Source organism: Gorilla gorilla, chromosome 1, assembly GCF_029281585.2.
Source record: "Gorilla gorilla gorilla isolate KB3781 chromosome 1, NHGRI_mGorGor1-v2.1_pri, whole genome shotgun sequence".
Lineage (NCBI taxonomy): Eukaryota > Metazoa > Chordata > Mammalia > Primates > Hominidae > Gorilla > Gorilla gorilla.
Genome location: NC_073224.2, coordinates 206,777,691 through 206,792,605, shown reverse-complemented (window position 1 = coordinate 206,792,605; position 14,915 = coordinate 206,777,691). Strand labels below are relative to the sequence as shown.

General features: G+C 49.4%; 2 protein-coding genes across 3 annotated transcripts in view; one reads left to right on the top strand and one right to left on the bottom strand.

Moving 5' to 3' along the window:
* Window positions 1-14,915, top strand: part of ZNF362 (zinc finger protein 362) — a 175,895-nt gene that overhangs the window by 39,370 nt on the left and 121,610 nt on the right. The gene's annotated exons all lie outside the window — the stretch shown is intronic.
* TRIM62 (tripartite motif containing 62) overlaps window positions 1-14,915 on the bottom strand; it is a 36,398-nt gene that overhangs the window by 20,200 nt on the left and 1,283 nt on the right. The gene's annotated exons all lie outside the window — the stretch shown is intronic.

The following is a 14,915-nucleotide window of genomic DNA, read 5'->3' as shown; positions in this document are numbered from 1 at the left end:
TCCTGGATCCCCGCTTAGAATTAAGGCAGGGGTCTCCAACCCCCAGGCCACAGGTGGGTATTGGTCCATAGCTTGTTAGGAACCTGGCCGCACAGCAGGAGATGAACGGTGGTGGGGAGGGGCAAACCATCTGTATTTGCAGCCGCTCCTTATTGCCGGCATTACCACCTGACTCCACCTCCTGTTGGATCAGTGGTGGCATTAGATTCTCACAGGAGTGTGAACTGCACATGGGAGGGATCTAGGTTGCCTGCTCCTTATGAGAATCTAATGCCTGATGATCACTCACTGTCTTCCGTCACCCCCAGATGGGACTGTCTAGCTGCGGAAAAACAAGCTCAGGGCTCCCACTGATTCTACATCATGTTGAGTTGTGTAATTATTCCATTATATATTACAATGAAATAATAATAGAAATAAAGGGCACAATAAATGTAATGTGCTTGAATCATCCTGAAACCATCACCCCACCCCCACCCCCTGTGGTTTGTGGAAAAATTGTCTTCCATGAAGCTGGTCCCTGGTGCTAAAAAGGTTGGGGACCACTGCTCTAAGGAACCAAAGCTGTACCAGTCCAATGCTACAGACTAGCTGCCAACATTCTCCGAGGGCTACAGTGGGCTGGGCACAGTTGTTAGCTCTTTGCTTATATTAAATCACTTGGGCCTCTCAGTAACCCTAAGGGAGGCACAATTATTACCTCCATCTTCTGATGGAGAAAAAGATACAGAGAGGTCAAGAAACTGGCCCCATAGCATACAGATAAGCATATAATGGTAAAGAAGGAATTGGAACCCGGACAGCCTGGTTGTGGAGACCATGATCTTGATGCCAGGTGACACGTTTTCTACCATGATGACTCTCGCGATGAATAACAATAAATCCACGACACACAAGATATCAAAATTTTAAATAAAAACATGATCAGCCTCACTGATTTTTCCTTTGTCTCAGGTTCCAGTGTGGCTCAGCAGAGCACTGTTAGTGATCCTGGCCTTGTTTGAAATGTTGAATTTTGTTCATCGTGGGTTTTTTGCATTAATTTTGATTTAAGAAATATTGCATTAAATACTATTCATCTTGATTGCTGAGTTTGGGGCACGCTGTGATCCCACCTCTGTCTCCAACACCCTCCCCCATCACTCCCATCCAGCCAGTGGCCTTCTTCCTGTGCCTCCACCATCTTGAGCTCATTCCAATCTTCAGACTATGCCCTGGCTATTCCCTCTGGCTGGTGGCCTCCACTCTCAGAGTTTCTCATGGTGACTCCTTTGTACCATTAATTTAACTCAGATGCCACCTCCTTGAAGAGTCTTACCTGACCGCCCCACGCACAGTGGCACCTCCTCATACCCTGTCACGCATCTGGATTCATGGTCTTCCTTGCGCCTTCTGCTGTCTGAATATATTTGACTGTGTGTTTATTGCTTATCTCCTCACTAGAATGTGAGTTTCATGAGAGTAGTAGGAATCTTGTCTGGCTTGTTCCCTGCCTTATGCCCAGGGACTCAATGATTATTTGTCAAGTGATAAATGGGTTGTGGAGGTGAGTGCTCCCTAGCACAGGGTCCAGCTCTCTGCAGGCATTGGGAATCTAGCCCATTGTATTATCGCCAGTTGTTCTCCTGTCTGTCTCTTCTTCGTCCCCGTATTGGCCCACGAGTCCTCCAGGGTGGCTCCTACTGCTCCCTCTCCATATACCTCACACCCAGCAACAGCCTGGCACTGAGATGGGACTCAATGACGCTTGCTGCGTGAATGAAGTTCCTGGAAATGGCCTCTGAGTTCCCCAAGTCAGTCTGGGCTGTGAGCAGTGCCAGGAAGGCTGACTTACCTGTTCACATCCACCTCCCTCCCACTCATTCGGCTTGTCAGACCAGGGAGGGCCTTGGTAAATGTCTAGTTCAATTAATTTTACAGACGAGGCAGCAACATGGGAAAATATTCATGATGACATGCTGATGGAAGAATGCAGGAAACAAAATTATCTTTGATTACTATCAATTATTCATTTAAAAAATATTTCTTGGGCAACTATTATGTACCAGGCACTGTTGAGGCACTGGGATTATGGCGAAGGACAAGACAGACACAGTCCCTGACCATAGGGACTAGTCTGATGGGGAAGACAGACAACAAACAAGGAAAATAATAAAGGAGCGAGGTTACCAATATGGTGTGTCCTGCAGAGAAAATAAAGCAGTGTGAGATGGGGGGGACTTTAGGTAGGGTGGCCAGGGAAGGCTTCTCTGAGGAGGTGACAGCAGAAGGATGAGGAGGAGCCAGCCATGAAAATGGGGGTAAGATAGAAAAATACAAGCTGCTTGTTTTGAGAGCCCATGCTGATGCAATTGTTGGAACTCTGGCAGCCATCTCAGGCCATGAGGCAACTGTAAAGACCAAAGTCACAAGCTGAAACCAGAAGAGTAGAAGGAAGAAGGAGCCCGAGTCCCTGATGACTGTGGGGCTGCCACACCATCGGTTTACTCAGTGACATGCTAGGAAGCTGGCTGTCTGAGAAAAACTTTTTTTTTTTTAAATCCCCAACAGTGCCAATTTCCATGGTGTAAATGTTCCCACTCAAGTGGATTTCAAGCTATCAGTGTGAAGCAGTAGTTGGACTTGGCACTGGGATGAGATGCACACAATCAGCTCTCAGGAGCCAGTGCAACCTGCTGCAGCACACCCCACCTGGAGTCCTTTCCTAGAGACTTGTCTTGCATGAGAGAGAAACGCACCCCATCTGACTGCAGCTACTTCAGCCAGGGCTCTGTTACTAACAGCTGAAAGTCATTCCTAACATTCGTGTGCAGCTTGAGCAGATACAGTCCTCGGAGCAGAGGAATCTTGTTTGCCTAAGAGAGTAGAAAGACCGCTCCTCAGGTGCCTCTGACAGCCTTGGGCTATCCAGCCTGGGACACAGTGTGGCTGAGAGGCAGATGTTGAGGAGATGGGCCAAGTGCTACAATTCTCCCCCTGGTGGCCCCCATGGGTCCACAGAAGACCCAGCCACCCAGGCAGCTCTTCAGGATTTCTGAGAAACTGCCTTGGAGTCTGCCTTCCTCACATTGCTCAGGGCACTTGAGAAACCTGGACATTTCCTCCCTGATTTTGCAGTCAGGGAATAAGGACAGCGGGCTTGCTCCTTCCTCCTGGATCCCGGGGGAATCACAACACTCATTTGCCCATTCCACAAACATGTGTTGAGACCTTGGGCCCCACTTGGTGCTGTGTCAGGGATGGGGAGAGATGAGGGGTGAGTCCTAAACGTGATGCCACGAGGTGTGCATGTGTTGGGGTGACAGTCAGGGACACAGACACATCATGGGGAATGCTGCGATCGTGTTAGGAGATCCCAAACTTGCTCCTCTCCCCATATTCCCCATCTCAGTGAAGGGCACCCCTCCCCCAACTCCATCCCAGCCAGAAACTTCGGAGTGAGAGTCATCCTTGATTCCTACCGCCTCCAAACCAATCCAGTCACCAGGTTCGCTCTGGAATTTGTTCTCTCCTCTCTATGCGTGCTGCCTCTGGTTCGGTTTTTATCACTTCTTTTCTGGGCTGTGGCCCCAGGCTCCTCCCTGCCTCTAGCTCTCCTGCTGCTCCAAGTGCCCTGCACAGCAGCTGCAGTGATTGTTCTAAAGGGCAGATGTATAAATGCTTCCCCCGTCACTCTCCCCATTGTGCCAGTCTGCAGATTTCCACATTGTCTGGGAAGAAAGGCACAAAGCCTTAGGGTGACATTGAAGGCTCTTTACTGCTGGCCCCAACCTTTTCTTCTCCAGTCCTAGCTCTTGGTCCAGACATGTGCTGTTCAATACGACACACGTGGCTATTTAAATTGCAATTAATTAAAATGAAATAAAATGGAAAATTCAGCTCCTCGGTTGCACTAGCCACATTTCAAGTGCTTACCAGCCACCTGGGCTGCTGTATCAGACAGTGCAGACACAGAACTTCCCGTTCTACCAGAGAGTTCTAGTGGACAGTACTGCTGCAGACACACTGAGCAGCTCGCAGGGCTCTCCAGGCCTTTACACATCTCTCAAGACCCAGATCAAATGTCACCTCCCCTGGGAGTACATGTCTCAAACTCTGCATGCACAGTGTCCCACACTTGTACCCCGATGGCACACACTGCATTTTAATTGCAAGGTTACCTGTCAATCTCCCCTACTAGGCCGGGCACAGTGGCTCACACCTGTAATCCCAACCCTTTGGGAGGCTGAGGCAGGTGGATCACCTAAGGTCAGAAGTTCAAAACCAGCCTGGCCAACATGGCAAAACCCTGTCTCTACTAAAAATACAAAAATTAGCCGGGCATGGTGGCGGGTGCCTGTAATTCCAGCTACTTGGGAGGCTGAGGCGCAAGAATCGCTTTAACCCAGGAGGTTGCAGTGAGCCAAGATTGTGCCACTGCACTCCAGCCTGGGTGACACAGCCCAGTCTCTTTAAAAAAAAAAAAATCTCCCCTACTAGATTGTACATTCCAGCCTGGGTGACAGAGTGAGACCCCATCTTTAAAACAACAACAACAAAAATCTCCCCTACTAGATTATGGGCTCTTGAGGGCAAGGACTGTGGAAAGGGGAGATTTTCACAATCTCAGTACCTAGGACACGGCCACACACCCCTGGCCTTGCTGAGTCTTCAGGATGTCCCTGCCCAGGGATGAGGCTAGGCTGGCTCAGAGTTCACCTCTGAAAGGGTGGGAGGGGAGAGAAGGCCCCCAGCAGGCAGAGTTCCTTGGATGGGCTAGGTGCAGAGCCCAAAGAAACAGCTAACTTAGGAAAACCAAACCCTAGAGTCCAGAAGGTAGGACTTAGAAGTCTGCCTGAGCTATGTCACCCCTCCCCCTCCAACGTGTCTCCTTCCTTGGTTAGAAGACTGGCTCTACCACCCATTGGGCTGTGTGACCCTAGGATGTCACCTAACCTCTCTGTGCCCCAGTGCCTTGTCTGAAAAATGGGGATAATCATATCTCAGGGTTGGGAGGATAAAATGAGACAATGGTAAGAAGTGTTCAGCCTCACAGGGCACAGAGCCTGGCACACCCTGGGTGCTCGGGAGACAGAGCGGTCACTGTGTCCCGTATGCGGCTCCCTAGTCGCTTCTTTGTGTCTTCATCCCTCACTGTGTCCAGGTGGCCCCTCCTTCCCTTCTCAGATGGCCAGAGCAGGAAGAGGCTGCAGGGACCATCTGGTCCAACCCCTTGGATTGCCAGGACAGGAAACACAGGCCCAAGGGAAGGGACTGACTGGCCCACGGCCACACAGCTTGACACAGGAGAACAAACTGGAAATTTTACTCCAGCAGAGAGGTCACACAGGAAACTGGAGCCTGATAAACTCCCAAGTGATACAGCTTAACCCTGAGGAAGGACACTGGTAACGGCAGAGACCCAGGACCAGAGGGGCTGGAGGCGGGTGTGGTTTGGGTTTGAATTTCACAGGCATCTTGTCACCTAATTCTCACAACAATCCACAAGGTTAGTAGTGTCTTTATTGCGTCCATCTCACAGAGGGGGAAATTGAGGCTCAGTGAGGTTAGGCAGCTTGCCTAAGTTCACACAGCTAGTAAGAGGCAGAGGGGAGGGTCTCAGTGGCTCCGAAAATCCATGTTCAAAATCTCTTGGCCTCCCTACCTCCCATGCAAATCAATGCAGCAAAAATTTCTGAGTACCCAATGAGTGTCAGGCTTTGTGCTGGCCGCTCCAGGGGTGGGCCTATACATGGTCCTTGAAGAATTTGCAGTTAGTCGAGGAGGAAGAAACTTGAATAGGTAAAATACAAAGAAGAACAGGATAAACATGGAGGGCCTGCTAGGATCCAGAACAGCTGACAACACCTAGCTGTGCTCACAGCACCCTCCCTCCACCTTGGTTACCAAATCTGTAAAGTAAGGTCTTGTTTTTATTTTTTATTTTTTTGAGACAGAATCTCACTCTGTAACCCAGGCTGGGGTGTAGTGGTGCGATCTTGGCTCACTACAACCTCTGCCTCCCAGGTTCAAGTGATACTCCTGCCTCAGCCTCCTGAGTAGCTGGGATTATAGGCGCCCGCCACCACGCCTGGCTAATTTTTGTATTTTTAGTAGAGATGGGGTTTCACCATGTTGGCCAGGCTGGTCTTGAACTCCTGACCTCAAGTGATCTGCCTACCTTGGCCTCCCAAAGTGCTGTGATTACAGGCATCAGCCATGGCACTGGACCTCAAATCTATTAAGTAAGGCCTAACAGCACCTGCTCCATAGGCTTGCTCTGGGAATGAAATGACTTAATTCATGACCTGACATGACGTACAGGGTGAGCTCAATCAATCTTAGTTGTTATTATCATCATAGTAACTATATGTAAAGTTGGGACTCAGAACTGGGGGAGCTTCAAGGAAGGAGTTTGTTTCTGATGGAAGGACAAAGGAAGATGGATGGCCAGGGTTCCTTCAAGTCTCCAGGATGGGCCAGGGCATTGCAGGTGGGGAGAACAGGTTGGGTAGGGGCCCACCCTCAAGTGTGCAGGAAGTGGGGGTGGTTGGGGATGGCTGCAGCCAGGCATGTGACAGGTGGGTGGAGTCACAAGCTGGAAAGGCCAGTTGGGGCTAGCTAGGGTAGGGGTGGGCACTGGAGGAGGCCTTGAATGTCAGCCTGGGAGAGTTGGATTCCACAGGGCCCCATCGGAGCGGGGGTGGGCAGGGCAGGATAAGGTGAGTGGGGAGGACACACCTCAGAGGGTGGGGCTGTGGAGTCTGCGCAGCCCTGAGCACAGTTATGCAAATATGCCAGCTTTGAGGCTCTGGGGCTCTTTATTGGTATGAAGAAGCCAGGACTGGGGCAACAGAGGAGTTGGAGGGCATAGAGAGGCACGGCTCAAATGTTCCCAAGGCCAGATCTCTCCTGCTGTGAGGCCATCCCTCCCTCTGGCCCAGGGGACAAAGCAGCTGTGGAAAGCCATCTCAGCTCTGGCTTCAGGGACTCTTCATCAGAAAAGCCTGTGTTCAAATCCTAACAGCATGACTTTCGCTCAGGGCTCACCTCCGCAAGCTTTCACAGTGTTGTGATGAAGGCTAAAGTGAGATGGCACCTATGACACGGCCCAGCATGGTGCTGCACACAATAGGTGCTCAAGCCTCTCCTCTTCTCCATGTCTGGGTACTGCTCTCTCTTTCCCTCTCTGACCCAAGGATGCCAGAAACCTGACCGTGACAAACTTGAACTTGCCTCTCCCTTTCCTCCCCCAACCCCAATCCTTCATCTATACCTAGAACCGGATGCTCCTGGTCTTCCCAACAGACTGGAATTATTTTATATCTTTGAGCCCCAACCCTGCCTGTGCACTTCCGAGCCACACAATCTCTGGCAACATCTGGCCAGTCCCTGCTTCTAGGGTCTCCCACCAGCTCCCCTAGCACACTGCCCCAGAGTGCTTGGTCCATAATGCAGACCTGGCCAGGCTGCACTTGCCTGCTCACATCTGTTTCTGGCTTCCTAGCATGTTAAGGATCAAGCTCAATGGGTGCATGCATGTGTGTGTGTGAGCTTGTGTGCGCATGCATGTGTATGTGTGTATGTGTGTGTGTGCATGTATGTGCACATTCAAGCATTCAAAGCCCTTCCTGAGCTGGTCAAGCCTTGCTTTTCCATTCTTACCTCCTCCTGCCACACCCTCCCCTCTAGCCACAACGAATCACCTGAATGTGTGCTCACCTCCATGCCTGTCCCTGGTCACACTCAGATAACCTGAGTTCAAGTTTCAGCTTCAGGGACACTTAGTGGTTTTCTGACCTTAAGCACAGTTTCTTTCTTTTTTTTTTTTCCCTAATTAAAAAAAATTTTTTTAGAGACAAGGGCTCACTCTATCACCTAGGCTGAAGTGCAGTGGTGCAATCATAGCTCACTATAGCCTCAAACTCCTGGGGCTCAAGTAATCCTCCTGCCTCAGCCTCCCAAGTACCTCACACTACCGGCACGCATCATGCCTGGATAATTTTTAAAAATTTATTGTAGAGATGGGATCTCTCTGTGTTGCCCAGGATGGTCTCGAACTCCTAGCTTCTGGCCTCAAATGATCCTCCCACCTTGGCCTCCCAAGAGCTGGGATTAGAAGCATAAGCCACTGTGCTTAGCCTCTTTTTAAAAAAAATTTTATTGAGGTAAAATATACATATATAACTTATCATCTTTACCATTTTTAGGTGTACAATTCAGAGGTAGTAAATACATTTATATTCTTTTCCCCCCTTTCTTCTTCCCCCTTCTTCTCCCTTCTCCCTTTCCAGGCCCTTAGGCACAGTTTCTGTTTTTCCTTTTTGGTTTTTTGAGACAAGGTCTCACTCTGTTGCCCAGGCTGGCTGGAGTGCAGTGGCACCATCACAGCTCACTGCAGTTTCAACCTCCTGGGCTCAAGTGATCCTCCCACCTCAGCCTCCCAAATAGCTGGGACTACAGGTGCATGAAACCATTGCCCAGCTAATTTTTTTGCATTTTTTGTAGAGATAGGGTTTTGCCATGTTGCCCAGACTGGTCTCGAACTTCTGGGCTCAAGCAATCCTCCTGCCTTGACCTCTCAAAGTACTGGAATTACAGGTGTGAGCTACTGTGCCCAGCTAGGCACAGTTTCTGAGCCTCAGTTTCTCCATTTATAAAATGGGGCAATGAGATCCATCTCATAGGGTTACTGTTAGAATTAAATGAGAGGTAGGCTGGGGGAGAGAGAGAGAAGGAGAGCATGCCTGCCTGTCAAAGCCTTGAACCCAGTCCGTGGAACAATCTGCACCAGGCTGTGCATGTTTTTATTCCCTCTGTCCATAACATCTTTCTTTCTGCTCCCTGGCCTGAAGTACTCAGCGTATCTTTTAGGATTCAGCTCAACAGAGCAAGCCTCAGTTACAGCAACCTACCAGTTTATGGGCCTATCTCTCAGGACCACACAGGGGCCAGGTCTTGTGTAGTTCTCTCCTGGGCCCAACACAGGGCTGGCCCTCTGTAGCCATGGCACAGATACTGGCTAAAGAAATTATGTGTGTGTGTATATATATATATACACACACACACACATACATATATATATGTATATATATACACATATACATATATATGTACACGCACATGTATGTATATGTATATGTATATGTATATGTATATGTATATGTATTTTTTTTAAGATAGAGTCTCACTCTGTCACCCAGGCTGGAGTGTAGTGGAACGATCTCAGCTCACTGCAACCTTTCCCTCCCGGTTCAAGCGATTCTCGTGCCTCAGCCTCCTGAGTAGCTGGGATTATAGGTGTGTGCCACGAATGCCCAGCTAATTTTTTTTTTTTTTGTATTTTTAGTAGAGATGGGGGTTTCATCATGTTGGCCAGGCTGATCTCAAACTCAGGTGATCCGCCTGCCTTGGCCTCCTGAAGTGCTGGGATTACAGGCGTGGGCCACTGCGCCCAGCCCAGAAATTATTAAAGGAATCCCTGAATCCAAGACAGAACTCACCTCCAAATCCGCCTCATCCCTCTGAGTGTTCAAGCAGAGATGGAGGTCAGGAAGGTAAATGGTACTGGGAAAACAACACTGGACTGAGTCGGGAGAGCTGAGCTCTGGTCTAACCCTGGGCAAGGCAGTTTCCCCATCTGCAAAATGGGGAGCGTGTCAACCAGATGGTTTCTCAGGTTCCTCCCCATTTGGTGCTCCCTGGGACAGTTGGCGTGTTGGGAAGGAGGGTGAATTCTGAGTCAGAAAGACCACTTTGAATCTCAGCTCTTCCTCCTACTTGCAGTGTGATCTTGGGAAGGTTACTGAATCTCTCAGCCTCATTTTCTTCATCTGTGAGATGGTACTGATCTCAGTCCCACTCAGGGAGTAGGGAATGAAAAAATCCTTGTGAGGATCAAATGCCTATAACACAGCACCTGGCACACAGTAAGTGCCCCATAACTTACTTTGTGCCTCCAAAACTTGGGCTGTAATTTTTTAGAGTCGTTGTTTCATCATTGTTAGTCCCTACCAGGTCTTTTTTCTTTCTATAAAATAAACATCTTGGGGTCCCCAATGTTGGCCCTAAGCTTCTACACTGTGGCCCTTGCTCAGCCAAGGTATCCTGGCTGCCCAGACACCTGTGAAGAGGGATGTGGAGATGCCAGCGGCCAGCTCTGAGTTTGACCCACAGCCAGCTTTGCCCTCACAGAGGCTGCTGTTGGCATAGAAATCCTGCCCTCTCCTTGGAAAAGTAACAGCAGAGCCACTTCCCCACAACACAGACAACCCAGCTGCCTTCCTGTCTATGCTACAAAATAAAGTGCCTCTGAATCTCTCATTTCTTTGGATATTTAGCAACTCTTTCTCTCTCTTTATACAGAAAGCAGGAGGGCTAGTTCTTACTTCCATTTCTCAGATTGGGTAAGAGGGTGTCACCCCCTCTCCTGGAAGAAACCAGAGCCGAGATTTGAACCTAGCCCCCAGCCCCCTCCCTCCTTGGGTGGCTGCCTTGGTGTCACTGGATCACCATACCCTGCCTACCAGGGCTTGCGTCCAAGGCTGATCCACTGCTGTCTTCTCTGGCATGAAGGAAGCCTTGGGAAGGGCTCCAGTGGTCACATGAGGCCTGGAGGGGGCGGCTGAGACTGAATCGGATCCACTCTCTGGGGGTTAGGAACCTGAGATGGCCAGAGAGCCGGATGCCACGTCTGCTCTGACCAAGATGACGTCCCAACCACCTGCCCTCGGGGCGTCAGCTGGCACAGATGGCCTAGCCCTGTCAATACAGGACAGGCAGGGTGGCTGGGAGACAATTACCCAGCCCTCAGAGGTAGCTCAGGGACGATATGTGGCCTAGTCAGACTGGCTTCCAATCCTGGCCTGCCATTTACCAGCTGGGTGACCAAATGAGTCACTTAATTCCTCTGAGTCTGTTTCTTCATCAGTAGAAGAAATAGATAACAATACCCATCCCACAGGGTGCTATGAAGATTAAATGAGGTAATGCGAGAAAAGCTCTTAGTGCAGTCCCAGGCATTCAGACTGGGCTCGATGAATATTGGCTGAGAAGCCCTGAACTCTTTGGAAATGGGCTCCTTCCCTCCACTTTGCTCAGTGGTCCAGGTACTCAGCAGTGGAGGTGGGGAGGAAGACACCAACACACATACACATGCACACACACACACATGCACACACACAGGCATGCACACATGCACACACATGCACATGCACACATGCATGTACGCATGCACACACACGCACATGCACACCCACAGGTTACATAAAAATCCTTAGAACTATATAGTAACTCCTGCCATGTTTCATGGGGTATGATTATGGGGGGACTTTAACTTTTACATTATACAGCTCTGCTTCTTATGTTAATTTTATAATCAGAATAAAGACATTTAAAAATAGTTTTGGGGTGCCTACTATGCCAGGCACAGTACTAGGCACTTCTGATAAAGGATCCCTAACCCTTACAACATCCTTCCCAGGAACGTCATATCCTCGTGTTATAGATGAACCTTAGAGAAGGAGCCTTAGAGAAGCAAAGTGACGTGACCAAGGACACACAGCATGTCAGGATCTGACCCCTGTGATGGAATCTGGAGTACAAAGCAATTGTGCTTAGTAGGTCAGGGAAGGCTTCACAGAGGAGGTGATATTTGACCTGAAGTTTTAAAGTTCAGTAGGACTTTTCTAGGTCAGGTTTCTTAACTAGAGGTGATTTTGACTCTAGGAGACATTTGTCAATGCTTGGAGATGGTTTTGATTGTCACAACTTGCGGGGTGGGTGGAGTTTCCTACTGGCATCTAATGGGTAGAGGCCAGGAATGCTACCAGACTTCCTATAACACACAAGATGGCCCTGCACAACAGTTATCTAGCCCCAAATGTCAATAATGCCGAGTACGATGTAACCTACTATAGCTGTCATTTATTGAGTGCTGTTAGGTGCCAAGTGCAGTACTAAGTTTTTATAAACATCATCTTGTTTAATCCTAATATAATTACTTCCATGCTGTCCATGAAGGACCCGAGGCTCAGAGATGGTAAATAATCTTCCCAAAGTCACACAGTAAATGGTAGAGCCAGGATTGAGATTACCTGGGTACAAAGCAGGGCTCTTAATTTCTCTGCTCTGATGCCTCAAGGATTTATAATAAATGTAAAAGCTCCAGGCCAACTGCTAGGTAGGGTGTTGGGAGACTCCAGCTGAGTATAGGCCCAGCTTCCTCTGGCTTCGAGGCCTTGGGCAAGTCCCCTTCCTCCCTCTCCCTCTCCTGTTTCCCCATCTGTCAAGTGGATGTGGCACCAGATCATCTGCATGGCTCTGAGTCTGTAATTCTGCAGGAGAAGGGCCCCAGCTCCATCAGCTGCTGGGAGAGAAGGGGATGTGAGAGTGGGTTCAGCCTTATTTCTGCTGCATAAATAGCTAATAAGCCTTGCCTTCCCCATATGGAGGGAGAGGCAGGTGGGGTGGAGGGTGCCTTGAATCTCACCCAGCAGCACATCCTCTCTAGATGGGAGGCAGATTTCTCTGCCACCAAATTGCCAAGCCCAGAGGACACACTAAAGCAAGGCCTCCTTCTCGGGCCAGAGAGGAGAGTCTGGGCATTCACTTAGCTGGGCACATGAGCTCTCACAGGCAGAAAGAGAAAACGTGGGCTGTATGTTATTCCAGCCCGTACTGTGTGCCTTTGAACCTCAAATAGCAGGTTAATCCCAGGTCAGCCTCACAAAAGTCCTGGTAGGAAGGAAGCATCCTGACCCCATTGTACAGACAGAGCATCAACGTTTACATGAAGTGACTCACCAAGGTGCACACAGTGCCCACAGCAGGTTTGGAACCCAAGTATGTCCAACCCCAGGACAGTGCACTAGAGTAAGCAAGTGGCAGTCCTGTTTTACTTTTCACCCAATAATGAAGCATTTCAATAATATTTGTAGGTAATACATGTTCAATTTCTCCTGTGTCCCCCAGGTCATGGGATAGAGTACAGAAGCCCAACATACGCTAATTTGGATTTCCTGGTTTGCAGACAGGAGAACCAAGGCTCTGAAGCAGAGGCTAGAAGGTCAGACAAGGAGGGGAGAGATCAGAGAAGAGGGATCTGGGTCAGGCTGTGCCCTATAACCCTGGCTCTCTCACTGTCTGGAAGTGTGGCCTTGGGCAAGTCACATCACTTCTCCAGGCCTCACTTTCCATTCCTACATGATGAAGAGGTTGGACAGATGGTTTCAGACAGAGTCCCTTCAAACTCTTCCTGCTTATGTGACTCCATAGACGGGGAGATGGACAGCAGCAGCGCCTAGCACGATGGCTCTGGGGGTGGAGGGCCAAGCCTTGTGCAGGCTCCCAGAGGCCCAGGCCCTTGCTCACCCTCTGATGGGGCCTTCATCCTCAGACAGCTAGACTGGAAGGGAGTCAGTTGTAGTTTTGAGATAAAAGGGACAGGGAAGGAGTGATGGTGAACATGCGCCATTTCTCCTGAGGCCCATGGGCATCTGCTGGGTGCAGGCCTACTCAAAGACTAGTGTGTGGAGGGGTTGGGAGCCCCTACAATACAGGGGAAAGTAATTATTTAGTTTCTGTTTGAGTATCTCGAGGCCAGAGAGCTCATTACCTCCAAGTTAGCCCACTCCATTTTCATAAAATGTTTGAGCCAAAAACCTTCTGCTTCCAAACGCTCCACAGTGTGGTCCAGCTTAGGCCAGGGTTGGTCATTCTTTCGTTCATTCATTTGGCCTTTATTGGTGTGTACTGTGGGCCAGGCCTTGCACCAGGCTTTGGGGCCATAGATAGGAGAAATAAGATTCTGTCTCTGGCCTTGGAGAACTACGTGCTCAACTAGTATCCCAAAGCCAGGTACATGGGACTGCTGGATTTAAGTGATTTAGCTTGAAAAAAGGATTCCAGGCCCAAGTAAGCTTGGGAACCATTTTATTAAACACAGTAAAATAGATTTATTTGCAACAAAATTTCTCTAAGCTTTTAATATGCAAATGCACACTGAAAATTCTCCAAGGGGGTGGGTATAAAAAATATACTACATTTCCCACACTTATTAATAGAGAGCATTTGGGGAAATGCAGTTCTAATGTTTTTGTTTGTTTGTTTGTTTGTTTGACCAGTGGAGCTTGGAGAAGGCTTCACGGAGAGGATATTTGAGCAAGGCCTTAAAAGTTGAGTAGGAGTTTGTCAGTGAAGACAGGAAGTCTTAAGGGAGACCGATTAGAGTTCTGTGCCAACTATGCTCAGGTCACTCTGCATGTACCATTTCACTTAGTCTTCAAAAGTCCTGATGTGGGGGACAGAGCCAAAGAGGTCATCAAAAACCTCTAGAGACTCCTAGAGGTCTAGCCCCTCCCTTCTTGAATCACCTTACATCTGGGCCTTATTCTCCAAATCTTTACCTTTAAGTCCTGGCCCCACTTAACCTGGCCTCTACTCTGGCTTAAATCTAAACTTGTTGTAGAGTATCTGGACCTGATCTCAGTCTTAACCCCTCATACACCTTGGCCTAACCCTCGGTACTCAAACCTGCCCTTTCAGCACTGTGGCACCCTAACTTATACCCCTCTATTAGGTTTCACCCTCACCTGTCCAGCACATTCTAGCCCCCGTACTCCTCTTAGTCCTGATTGATGTACATCTGATCCAGTCTCCGCCCCCACAGAACCCCCAGCCTGCCAGAGCTCAGCTACCCGGTTTAATACAGACTCATCCTCGCGGCCTCGCCCTCAGTCTGACAGTGGCCCTGCCTTTGCCCAACTCTGATTCCGCTTCGTCCACAACCCTGCCCCTGCCCAGTATCTGGTCCAGTTCTGATCTCACTTGTTTCCGCCATCCCATCCGCATCCCCGACTTCTCCCTAACCGCGGACCAGCCGGTACTCCAGGTCTGTCTCAGATCCCGCAGGGTCCGGACTGCCCAAGGCCCCGCCC